Below are 12,698 nucleotides of genomic sequence, written 5' to 3'. Positions count from 1 at the left end.
ACAACTTACATTGAATGGCCGTAGGCCCAGAGTCTTATAGAAGGAAGGTATTTTATCCTTCCCATTTCTTTCTTTACATACTTGGAACATACTTGAACACTAACATACACACTTGAAAGATGAGCATAGTTGCATACTTGAAACATTAACATAGTTGCGGAAACGAAATGCTAATGAAAATCATTAGCCATATGTAAAGCGGATAATGATATTACTACTCACAGTGTTGTGATGATGAACTTGTTCCTCCCGGAGTGTGCCCTGCACACATTCAACCTTTAGAGTTTAGTTTCTTTTTCATATCAGGTTACTTTCTGTTTCGTTTTATTTCAAAGGAATTTATACATATTAAAAAGGCATCAAATACATAGTCCGACAACATTAGAGGGTTCTACACGCAAAACGGAGCGACCCACATTTTTCAGCATGGGTCGCACGTGCGGCTATGAGCCCCGCACGTGCGGCAAAATGCCCCGCACGTGCCTTTTAGACAGTGGCCAAGCCCCTGTTTTTCACCATTTCCCGCACGTGCGGCCATGACTCCCGCACGTGCGGCAGCACTTCCCGCACGTGCAGCCATGACTCCCGCACGTGCGGCGATTCTGCTCAAAATTGTCCGAAAATTTCTTACAAAATCCCATCTTTTGGTACATCCTCACAAGGCTTATTTTAACATTTTTAGTTGACAATACATAACCTAAAATTCATATTACAAAGGCTTCAAATACATACATTAAAGTAGATAACACTAATTCTTGAATTCTTAACTATGATCAAATTTCCCCTTTTTGCACCAACATCACATATATTGCATCAACATATATCTATAGGGTGAGTTCTTCATGATCTTTCATGAGAAAGAAAGAAATCAAGCTAAATTCTCCACATACATACATAAGCAACTTAGTTCAAGCTCATCCAATGGATAAAACATGATTCAATTACACCTTGGGTTCAATTATCATGGTTGTATCATCCTCAAATTCAAGAGAGGTATTATAAGAGGTAGACAAACTTACCTTGAGTTGAGATCTCCCAAAGTCTCTCTAGATTATTCAATCTCTAGCCTTTAGTGAAACTCCCTTCAAATTTCTCTCTACCCTTACTCTCACCATCCTTTTTCATGAAATGTGTTGAACTATGTTCAAAGCTCAAAGAACACACATGTATATATGGCTAATAAGACAAAAGTCAATCGTTTAAACATCCGAAATTGAAATTTCCCAAAAATGCTTAATATTACTTAAAAATTACGCTGATTATATATGTGAAGTCAGTTTCAGATAATTAAGCCTTTAAGGCTTTCAATTTCTGATCTAAGCTTTCTCATGTAACAGATACTTTCCTTATTGAACAGATAGACATTCTTAAACATATGCTTTAAACATGGAGTTAACTTTCTTATCCCTAATTCCTCATGGAATTACACAGTAAGCATCCTAAATCACAAAATAGGATCCGAAAATATAACAAGGAACGTGTACGAGGGTCGGGTTATTACAAAGAGAGCTTCTTGTGCAAAGCTTTGTAGGTAAGCCACAACACAACCTTCTCTTTCATTTTCCTTTTTCAAATACACGTTCTAAGGGTTCTAAATAATATTTTCAGATCTGCTATTGATGATTTACTTGTGTTAAAAATGCTAAAAGTTGAGTATTAATTCCATCTCTCTTGTATTTTTCCCATTTTGGCACAAAACCATCTTTTTATACCAATCTCTCAAACTTCCCAAAGGCACACCTTCAAGAAAACTTTCTGAGTTAAATATATGTTAGTTAGCATGTTTTCTTCACAAAAGAAACGAAAACTTTCCCTCGGTGGAACCCTTTTTCTCATAAATCTTCTTGTTTTGGACATTGCACCTTAGAATCTGTTTTTGCAGCCCACTTTCAGAAATTCTAGAAAAATGTATAAAATTATTCTAGACCTCTATTTCATGTCAAAACCTTCCTTAAGGAGTTATCCTTCAACTAAAATTAGTTTCATCGAAATACATTAAGCGGTTTGCAAGAAAATCAAATTTTCGTAACGGTCAACGGATCTGGACAGATTCTGGACAGCGCTGGAGTATTTTCTAAATAACTTAAAATCTGGAAAATCAATCCCATTTTCGAAAAATGTTCTAGAAACTAGATCAAATTCTCTACGAACTATAGGAAGACCAAGTCCGGTGGAAGATCTAAAATAGTCCTTTCATTTTAATCTTTATGTGATGTTGAATCTGGAAACTGTGTTGTGCATGGATGTTTTATGCCCTTGAATTCATGAAATTGCCTACTTACTTATGAGCATATCTTGGCATGATATTATATGTGTTATGGTTATATTATTTATCTTCCTCGTCTTAAGGATGCATGCTTATGTGGATATTATTGTCTTATCAATTAGACTAACCTCGATGTAAAACATTTAACTTCAACGGGAAACCTAATTGGAAGGGTATTGGGTTTTCGAGCACTTGAGTAATGAAAAGATGAGAATATGTGACATATGGATTTTTGGGATGCGTTCCCTATTTGAAAGTTAAAGTCTTGCGCAAGCAGTTGTCGCGTAAACCCTGGAATGGAACGGACGTATTCGGACTCCTTGCGACAATTTGAATGGCGAGATAAGGTTGGGTCTGGATGGGACATTCAGGATGATAAAACTTTTTCTGGAAGGATGAGGTCGGATTCAGGAGATAAAACTTTTTCTTTTCGCTATCCCTTTTGAGGCCCTGCGGTTGGCGCTACGCGGTATATAACCATTGGTAGGCATCCGAGGTTAGTTCTGCAACAAAGCAGCAAAAGGGGGAGTTCCGAATAGTCTGGTGTCCAATTCTTGTGGTTGGGAGGACTGAATCTCTTTGGGGGATTTATAGTTTACTAACATCTAACTTGTAACCCTTTGTTTATTTGGTTGAGTATCATGCTTTACTATTTGATGTTATATTTGTGATTGTGTATTGGACTGGGAAAAATGGATGGGGTGTGTGTGTGTTTACCGGGCATTCAAAGCTCACGGCGTGTCATGCCAGGTGCCGAAGAGGAGTTTATAGCTGGAGACGACGAGCTTGAAACCTTCCAAGACTTTTGGCCATCTTAGCAAAGTTAGAAATCCCTTTTGATATTTTGTAAGGCTCATGTGAAGGTTTAAATTTTCCTTTTGGGATGTAATGTAATGGAACAAGCCTTTGGAATTAAGAATATTCGAGGTTGTTATGTACTTATGTTCTATATATTTATATGTATGAACCTTATCGTTGCTTATGAGACCTTGGGTCAATACCTTTTAAGATCTGTCAAAAGGGTAGTGCGCTGCCTAAGAAAGCCGGACTTAGAAGGGAGGCTAATTTGACTCCTCCGACGATCTGGGATCTTACTTGGTTATTGACCATAGGACTCATTAGTGACTCTCCCTTAACTGCAACCAATAGTGTAGATTCGGGGCGTCACATGCACACACATGTTTGTGGGGTTTTTTTTTTTTTTTAGGAAGTGCAGATATTAAATTATGTTGAAAATTTGTAAAATTTTAAATCGCTAAACTGATTCGCATCAATTCGCTAATCCGCCAATCCGCATCCGCCGGATTTGCGGACGTATACAGATTTATTTTCTCCAATCCGCCAATCGAGCAGACGGATGGCGGATGGCGAATTGGAGGTTTCGTGGCCGTAACCAATCCGCGCCCACCCCTACTCAAAGATGAAACAACAATTCAAAAAACTAAAACTAACAAACCACTAAGCCCAGCAAACTACCCACGTGATCCATGTAGAGTTTTTTTATTTTAATATTCTTAAAAAAATTAATTTAGAGAATTGACTCATTTTTCAAACTATTTAGGACACTAACATACTTTTTGAAATCGCATTTTCAACATGCAATTTCAAGTTTTTGTGTGAGGAAGACACAAAGTGTGAGTGGTTGAATGTATGTATGAGTGGATAAGTGAAGTGTATTAGTGTGTGATTGTATACAAGTGTTTTGTATACTAGAGTGTTATCAATAAATGTTATATTTCTGAATCCACCAATGTGCCAAACTCAACATGGACATTGTTTCTAGGGGTGCCCACATGGATCGAGTCTTTTTTTGTTAAAAATATTCTTTAAAAAAGATAATTTAGAGAATTGCCCCACTTTTCAAACTATTTGAGAAACTAACCTGCTTTTTGAAATCGCATTTTCAACATGCGATTTCAAACGTGGACTTCATTAACATATATTGCATTTTCAACGTACAATTTCAAAAAGCGCACGTCATCATAAAATTGCATTTTCAACATGTGATTTCAAAATGCGATTTCAAAAAGCAGGTTAGTTTCTCAAATAGTTTGAAAAGTGGGTCAATTCTCTAAATTTTTTTTTTTTTAGAATATTTAAAAAAAAAACTCAATCTGTGTGGGCACCCCAAGAAACAATGTCCATGTTGAGTTTGGCACATTGGTGGACTCAGAAATACAACCTTTATTGATAACACTCTAGTACACAAAACATTTGTATACAATCACACACTAATACACTTCACTTATTCACTCACACATACATTCAAGCACTCACACTTTGTGTCTTCCTCACACAAGACCTTGAGACATCTCACACTAGATCACTCTTGTAGTACTTGACCACTCACTTTGGACTCACTCTTCTTTCACTCAATTGTCCAATACCTAGTACATCCACTCATCTCATATTTATACTAGTTGAAGAACTTTCTAGAATACATTCATAGTTTCACTACACTCTACAACAATCTAGATTACTCTAGTACATATTGGAGCTTTCTATACTTCTCTAAAATATTCTAGAACCTTCCGGAACTTTCTAGATTCCTCCAAACTTCTCCAATGTTCCAAAACCTTCTAGGATGTTCTAGAATCTTTCGGATTTCTCTAGGTCTTTCTAGAATATTCTAGAGAAAGGATTCTAGAGAGTGAGGAGAGTTAGCACTATAAGAAAATGAGCTTTTGGACATGGAACATTTTGCGATGGTTTAAAAATCGTCGCAAATAAAAAAAAATTACGACGGTAAAAAAAACCGTCAACTGAATATAATTTTTTGCGACGGAGATAACCGGTCGCCAAAAAAGATAATAACAAATGATACTTTAGCGATGGATAACCTATAACCGTCACAAAAAGACACAACATATGCAACAATATATTACCCTAACACAAAAGTTTTTCTCCTTTCATGTTTTGGAATGTTTTGCGATGAATTTTACAACCATTGCAAAAAGTTTGCCCTAATTTTTTTTTTAGGTAATTGGCCCTAATTTCATTCCCGCATGCCCCAATACCCTAGTTCTCTCCTCACTCATTCTCATTCTCATAGCTCTTACTCTCTCACAGCGACATCACATATGATCGGCGTGGGCAGAACCCCCTACAGCGTCTAGGTAACCCTTCTCTCTTCTTTCTCCTTTCACTCTCACCGTCTCTCCCTCGATCTCCAGCTTCGTGCGACTCTGCCCTATTGTTATTACCGCAGCTCTCCCTCTCTATCTTGGTGTGACTCATCTCCCATTACCGCTAGCGAGAGCTCTCCCTATCATTTCTTGACTAATCTCACTCATATTCCTTCACTATCGCTGGTTGCTTTTGAAAGCTCGTAAACCTTCTTCATCTTCTTCATCTACCATCAACAAATTGTTTCCAAATGTGCTGCCCAATCACTCATTATTATTCATAGTTTGCTCTTCTAATTAGCTACTTACCTGTGGACTAACCTAATTCAACCCTAAAACCCTCATTCTGAAACCCTTTTGTTCTACTAGAAAAGCTAGAACCACCATCACCATTCTTCTCAAATTTCCTCTCTACAACACCATTAGTAGTGAAGGCTTAATTGCTAATGATTAATATGAATACCATTCTGTACTGCAGGAAGATAAATTTCACAAGATTTGGATCATATTGGTTTATTTGTGACTTAAAAATTATGACTTTGGTATTCTAATTCATACCAAATTTGGATCTAGGTTTTCAATTTTGATTCCTTATGGTATTTACTTGGTTCATTATATATTGAACTAAAGGTTCATATTCTATAAATGTGGGATATCACACATTATATACTAAACTAAGGGTTCATGTTATAACAAGTTTGAGTTAATAGAGAGACGTTCAGCTTTTAGATAATTGAAGAACAAAGCCTGCCCTGAGATCGTTAATGAGTGTCACTTTTTTGAGCCTGCTAAAGTTCAAGCATTGTTGAAGTTCAAGCATGCCAGATCCGTCATTATAACCCCCATTGGAGTTTTGACGAGTCTGTTAAATCTGTCCAAAGGTTTATCTCTTAAACTACATTGACATTGATTCTAGTTCTGAGTCCATGTGTTGCAATATTTTTGTAATCTGCATCATACTAGTATTCCTTAAAGGCTTGGTGTTTTGGTCATTAAAGGTTTTTGATTTTTTCTTCTTTGAAAACTAAGAAGATATACCTCCTATGATGGTTGTGGGCATCAGATCTAGGTCTTGTTAGGATTCATGCACCAGAATTGGTACTTTGTGGTGGATGGTAGGAATGGCAACGGGGCGGGCCGGGGACCACACTCCCCACCCCCAATCCCCGATAGTGAGAAATTCCCCGTCCCCGGCCCCGATCCCCGACGGGGACCTATCGCGCCCCCCCCCCCCCCCCCGACCCCGCCATCGATCAGGGTTCGGGTTTCCCCGACCCCGAAAGTCCCCGACCTATTCTTTTTTTTTTTAACACAAAAACAACAGCAACAAAAATTTCAATCTGTTGTATTTGAATATATTTCATCATCATCAATCATCATCAACAACTTTAAAAAAAAAAATTAAAAAATCTGAACCTGTTCATATTACACACACATTACACACGCACACAGAGATTGTTCATTGCACACATATATATACACACACATTACACACATATATATATCTATCATCATCATCAACATCAACTTTAAAAAAAAAATTTAATTGTTCATTGCACACACAGATATATCATCAACAACTTAAAAAAATAAAAAAATCTTAACTTTGTTCGTTACAAACACGCACATATATATATATATATATATATGAATCTATCATCATCATCAACAACAACTTTAAAAAAATAAATAAATAAAAAATAAATTTTGAAATTATTCATTACACATATATATGTATCTATCATCATCAACTTAAAAAAATAAAAAAAAAATCTAAACTTGTTCATTACACACACAAACGCATATATATATATATATATCATCATCAACAACAACTTAAAAATAAAAATAAAAATAAAAAACCGCAGACCTGTTTGTCAAGCTGTGTTGTAACGGAGCTGCAGCGAAGGCCGGACAGAGGCGGTGTTGCGAAGAGGAAGCCATGGCGACAGAGGCAGTGGTGGTGGAGGATCAGCGGATCTGTTCAGATCTGTTTCGATCTGATCTAGATGATGATGACGGAGGCAGTGGTGATGGACGATCGGCGGATCTGTTTAGATCTGTTCTAGATGATGATGATAAGAATCTAAGAGAGAGAAATTTGAGTGAGGTGAGGGAGGGACGGCTTTGGCTTTGGCTTTGTCTTTGGCTTTGGCTTTAGCTTTGGCTTTGACTTTGGGTTTGTGTTTGTGTTTGTGTTGTGTGTGTGTTCTGTTCAGCCAAAGCCCTAAAACACACACACACACATGTTATATATAGCTAGGGGCAAAATAGTCACTTCACGTCGGGGGCAAGCGGGGCAGGGATTGAGGCCGAGGCTGAAATAGATATGCCTGTCCCCGACCCGAATGTCATCGGGGATTCAATTTTTAATACCATCCCCGGCCCGTCGGGGGTATTTTTCGGGGAATAACCGCTCAATTCGGGGTTGGGGGATCAGGTCCCCGTCGAGTCGCTTTCCGATTGCCATCTCTAGTGGATGGGGCTGATATAATAGAAGCATAAACAGGGGACATGGGAATTTCCTTCAATGAATGGTTTAAATATGTATAATTAATTTTCTAGTGTTGTCATTGTGGCTATAGCCTGTGGGAGTAATTTTACAGCGAAATTTTTTTATTTAAAGGTTTGTTTTGTGAAATGACAAAGTTTTTTCAGCCAAAAAGGTTCCAATGAACTGTACTCATCCCAATTTATTAAAGCCTTATTATTGTAGAAGAAATCTTAATGGTATTTGTTTCATCACTTTTCTCCATGAACTAGGCACAAATGACTTGTAGGAGAAGATGGCACTTGAAACCGATTCCAGGTTTTAAATCTAGAGCCTAATTTCTATTTATGAAAACTTGTTCTTTAGAAACTCTTTTTCTTAACCGGTTGACTCACTAAAATGGTCAAATGGCGTTGAATGTCAATGAAACTTGACACACACAACGAACTAGGCACAAATGACTTGTAGGAGAAGATAGAACTCGAAACCGATTCTCGATTTTGAATCTAGAGCCTAATTTCCGTTTATGAAAACTTGCTCCTTACAAACTCTTTTTCCGAAACAATTGACTCACTAAAATTCTCAAACAGCGTTGGATGTCAATGAAACTTGACACATACGATTAACTAGGCACAAATGACTTGTAGGAAAAGATAGGACTCAAAACCGTATCTTGGTTTTGAATCGAGAGCCAAATTTCCGTTTGTAAAAACTTGTCCTTTACAAACTCTTTTTTCGAATAGGTTGACACACTAAAATGCTCAAATAGCGTTGGATGTCAACGAAACTTGACACATATGATTAACTAGGCACAAATGACTTGTAGGAAAAGACAGGACTCAAAACTGTATCTTGGTTTTGAATCGGGAGCCAAATTTCCGTTTGTTAAAACTTGTCCTTTACAAACTCTTTTTTCGAACAGGTTGACACACTAAAATGCTCAAACAGTGTCGATGTCAACGAAACTTGATACACTTGACTAACTAGGCACAAATGACTTATAGGAGAAGACGGGACTTGAAAAATTTTCCCGATTTTGAATCTGGAGCTTAATTTCCGTTTGTGAAAACCTATCATTTACAAACTCTTTTTCCAACTGTGTGACTTACTAAAATGCTCAAACGACGTCGGATATCAATGAAACTTGACACACACGACTAACTAAACACAAATGACTTGTAGGAAAAGACAGGACTTAAAACCAATTCCCAATTTTGAATCTGGAGCCAAATTTCCATTTGTGAAAACTTGTCCTTTACAAATTCTTTTTCGAACCAGTTGACACACTAAAATACTCAAACGGTGTTGGATGTCAATGAAACTTAACACGCCTGACTAATTAGGCACAAATAACTTGTAGGAGAAAATAGAACTTGAAACTGTTTTCCAATTTTGAATCTAGAGCCTAATTCTATTTATGAAAACTAGTTCTTTAGATACTCTTTTTTGAACCAGTTGCCACACTAAAATGCTCAAACGGCGTCGGATGTCAACGAAACTTGACACACTTGACTAATTAGGCACAAATGACTTCTAGTAGAAGACAGGACTTGAAACCATTTCCCGATTCTGAATCGAGAGCCAAATTCTCATTTGTGAAAGCAAGTCCTTTAGAAACTCTTTTCATCTTTTGTGTTTATTTAATTATTGTTAGATTATAGCACAATGTATTCAATCACTACCTGATTTTAATAGAATTATCATCATTGTAAGATGTAATTAAAGTTTCTTTGGATAGTTCATGTATACCAATAGTCCAATTGGCGGAGGGACTTTTTATTAGTGACGATCTATCATGTGAAATTAATGGAGTTCCAATTGGCCCTAAATATTGCAAAGTCTTTGTCTTAAAAGCGAAAAAGCCAAACGCTCTTTTGAAAACGACATCCCGAGGTCTAAGAACAGTTGGAAAAGCTATTAGAAGATACATTGTGTGGCGCTCAATTCATGTATATGTTACAATCTTATTTTTGTATTTATTTATTCATTGAAATAAATATCAAATATTTTGCATTTTCTAAAAGCTTGAAATTAATTATCTTGTAAATGATTATTATTATTATTATTATTATTATTATTATTTTATAGTCTCTTTTTGCAGATGCAACCTTTTTTAGTACGCTATGATATTTTTGCATATCGATATTGGAGTTTACAATCTTTTTTTTATTTATTTATTTATTGAAATAAATATCAAATGTTTTTGTAACAGCGCCCGCGTGGGACCTCGTGCTACAGTTCGGACTCGATTTGTGTCACGGTTCTTAATCTGAACCAAAGAGTCCAAATCTGGCAAATCGTTTTGAGAAACAGATTTTTGAAAAAGTAGTGCCAAACATGGACTGCTTTGCCAGATACAGAGTCGCCACCTAAATATTTTTTTATGGGAGAATTTAGGAAACCCTGACTCGGTGCCGAAGGCCACATGTCCGTCATCACCGGAGTTGTCTTGGCTCGGGAGCTTGGGTACGATCGGGGAAGGTCAGCTATGAGCACCCCCTTTCGCCCGGTCCGAAGACCGGCCTCTACTAACCGTGATATCCGTTTTTGAAAACTTTACGTGTTCTTATTCCATTTGTTAGCCTAGAATTACTACGTTATGCGCACAGCAAACAAGTATAGACTAGATTGCCTAATTTGGAAATAAACATTGCATATCCGTTTGGTTTGAAAATGCTTTGGAATTTGCTACTCGCAAGTAGGCTAAAACACGGATTTCAACGAGTTTTTCCAACTCAAACAATCCGGCCTTCACCCACAGGCATTCAAAACAGTTTAACACATAAGCATCTAGCCACATGTTAAGCATGCTGTCATGGTAACATTCACACTCATGCGATATGCTAAAGCGGAAATACTTACATAGTACTCCGTGCCAAAACAAAGAACTTGTTAGCAAACATGCATGATCCAAGTCCATGTGAAGTGCCTAATGCATCGCATACAAAATGTCGCTAAGATAGGCTCGGCTAATCCTAGACATGTCATGTGAAAATGCACAATTAACACATATTCAGTTCGGAATTGAAGTACTGATGCAGTTAGCGTGATGTACCGAGCCTAATGCATGTAATACAAATGCATGGATGCACACATGCATAGCATAAGGTATGCTAAATTAAACGTGCCCTAATACTAACCATTAAAGCGGGTAAGTAAAAGGGAAGAAAGAAGTGAGGTTGGAAGACATACACACCACCCACACACACTTATTACAGATTTGCCCTCGCTCGGAGGGACCGAATAAATATTACAAATTAATTAACTACGCAAGCTAATTAAATATTACAAATTAATTAATTAAAAAATTAACTAATTTAGGAAAACAGTAAAACGTCTCGAGAAGCGCGCCGCCATGCGCAAGCTGCCTCTGTTTTCCCCCCTTTCCTCCTCTAGAGGTTGTCAAAACCTCAGGACTACATCCTTGGACAGAGGGGATCATCACCGGCTAGAGGAAATTTCCACCGGCAGTGTTGTATGGCCATCGGCACAAAGTTGAATCTGTCGGCAGAGAAAATAGTGCCGGTCGGCACATTACACTGCCGGTCGGCAGAGTATTCCTGCAGAACCTGCAACTCACAGCAACAGAGGGCAAAACAAGGCATGGCAGCACAATTCAAGGCATGTATGCACCAACCATGTCTCTTATCATTGTAATGACTCAAAGGGACATGTGCCTCGGTTCTCGGACCACCAATCACGTATTTCCATACATGATGGCCCAAGGAACCAAGTATGCAACTTTGATTTCAAATGCATGCAAACCAATCAAACAAATTAGGCCCTATTCCTATCACTAATTCAAGGAACAAGGCATGCATGCAAAATGCAATGCAACCTAGGCATACAAGCTAGGAATGCAACATGACATGGCAAGGCACTTATGCAATCATGCAAGCATACATATGGCAATGCAAATGGATGGCAAGATGGACTTATACATGAATTAGGCAACTCTAAAATAGGCCTAAAACAGTGGCCATAAGTGCTAAAGAGTGAGAGCTAAATGGCATGCACACACACATGCACATAAGGACCAACACTTAAGCATGAATCAAACAACATTCAAGCACACTTGAAAGAAGGAAACATGGACAAATTAGCATGCAACATGAGCCCTAAAATCATGTTATAAAATGATGCCAAATCAAATTATAAATCAAGTCAAGCATGCAACAAAAAAGTCCAAGTGTTCAAGGCAAGTCGATAAGGCATTGAACTACACTTATCATGACCAAACATGGCATGCAAAGAAGGACCAAAATCAGAGGTTTAGCATGTTAAAACAAAGCTAAAGGACTACTTAGATGGCATCTAAATGGCCCAAATACAAAGGCATACACCATGGCCAAAACATGGAGCATTGCAACACATGCTTCCAAAGCATTAAGGAGACATGCAAGGCAATCCAACAAGCATGGAAATGGGACTGAAATAGCATGTAGGATGATTCCAAATCATCAAAACAATGCAAAGATGTCATGCTACACATGCACATACTCAAGGCCAACAAGCCCAAATACAAAGGAGCTATATAATGCATGCAAAGATCAACCCAAACGACTATGGACAGAGCTAAAACATGGCAAAATAAGCACATAAACTTCACAAATGCAAGCCTAAAACATGCTCCAACAAAGGCTAACAACCTAGAACATGTTAAGGCACAAATAAGGCATTACATGGCAACTATGCTAAACATGCATGAAGTTCCAAAACCAACTTGAAATCATGTTATATCATGGATATATAAGCATGAAAAACAAACCAAATATGCTCAACACACACTCAAGCATAGGCTTCCTTAAGAGGCCAA

Source organism: Camellia sinensis, chromosome 3 (assembly GCF_055761805.1).
Source record: "Camellia sinensis isolate YWXY chromosome 3, ASM5576180v1, whole genome shotgun sequence".
In the NCBI taxonomy this organism is placed as follows: domain Eukaryota; kingdom Viridiplantae; phylum Streptophyta; class Magnoliopsida; order Ericales; family Theaceae; genus Camellia; species Camellia sinensis.
The sequence above is the reverse complement of the archived record's forward strand: the minus strand, read 5'-3'. Positions refer to the sequence as shown.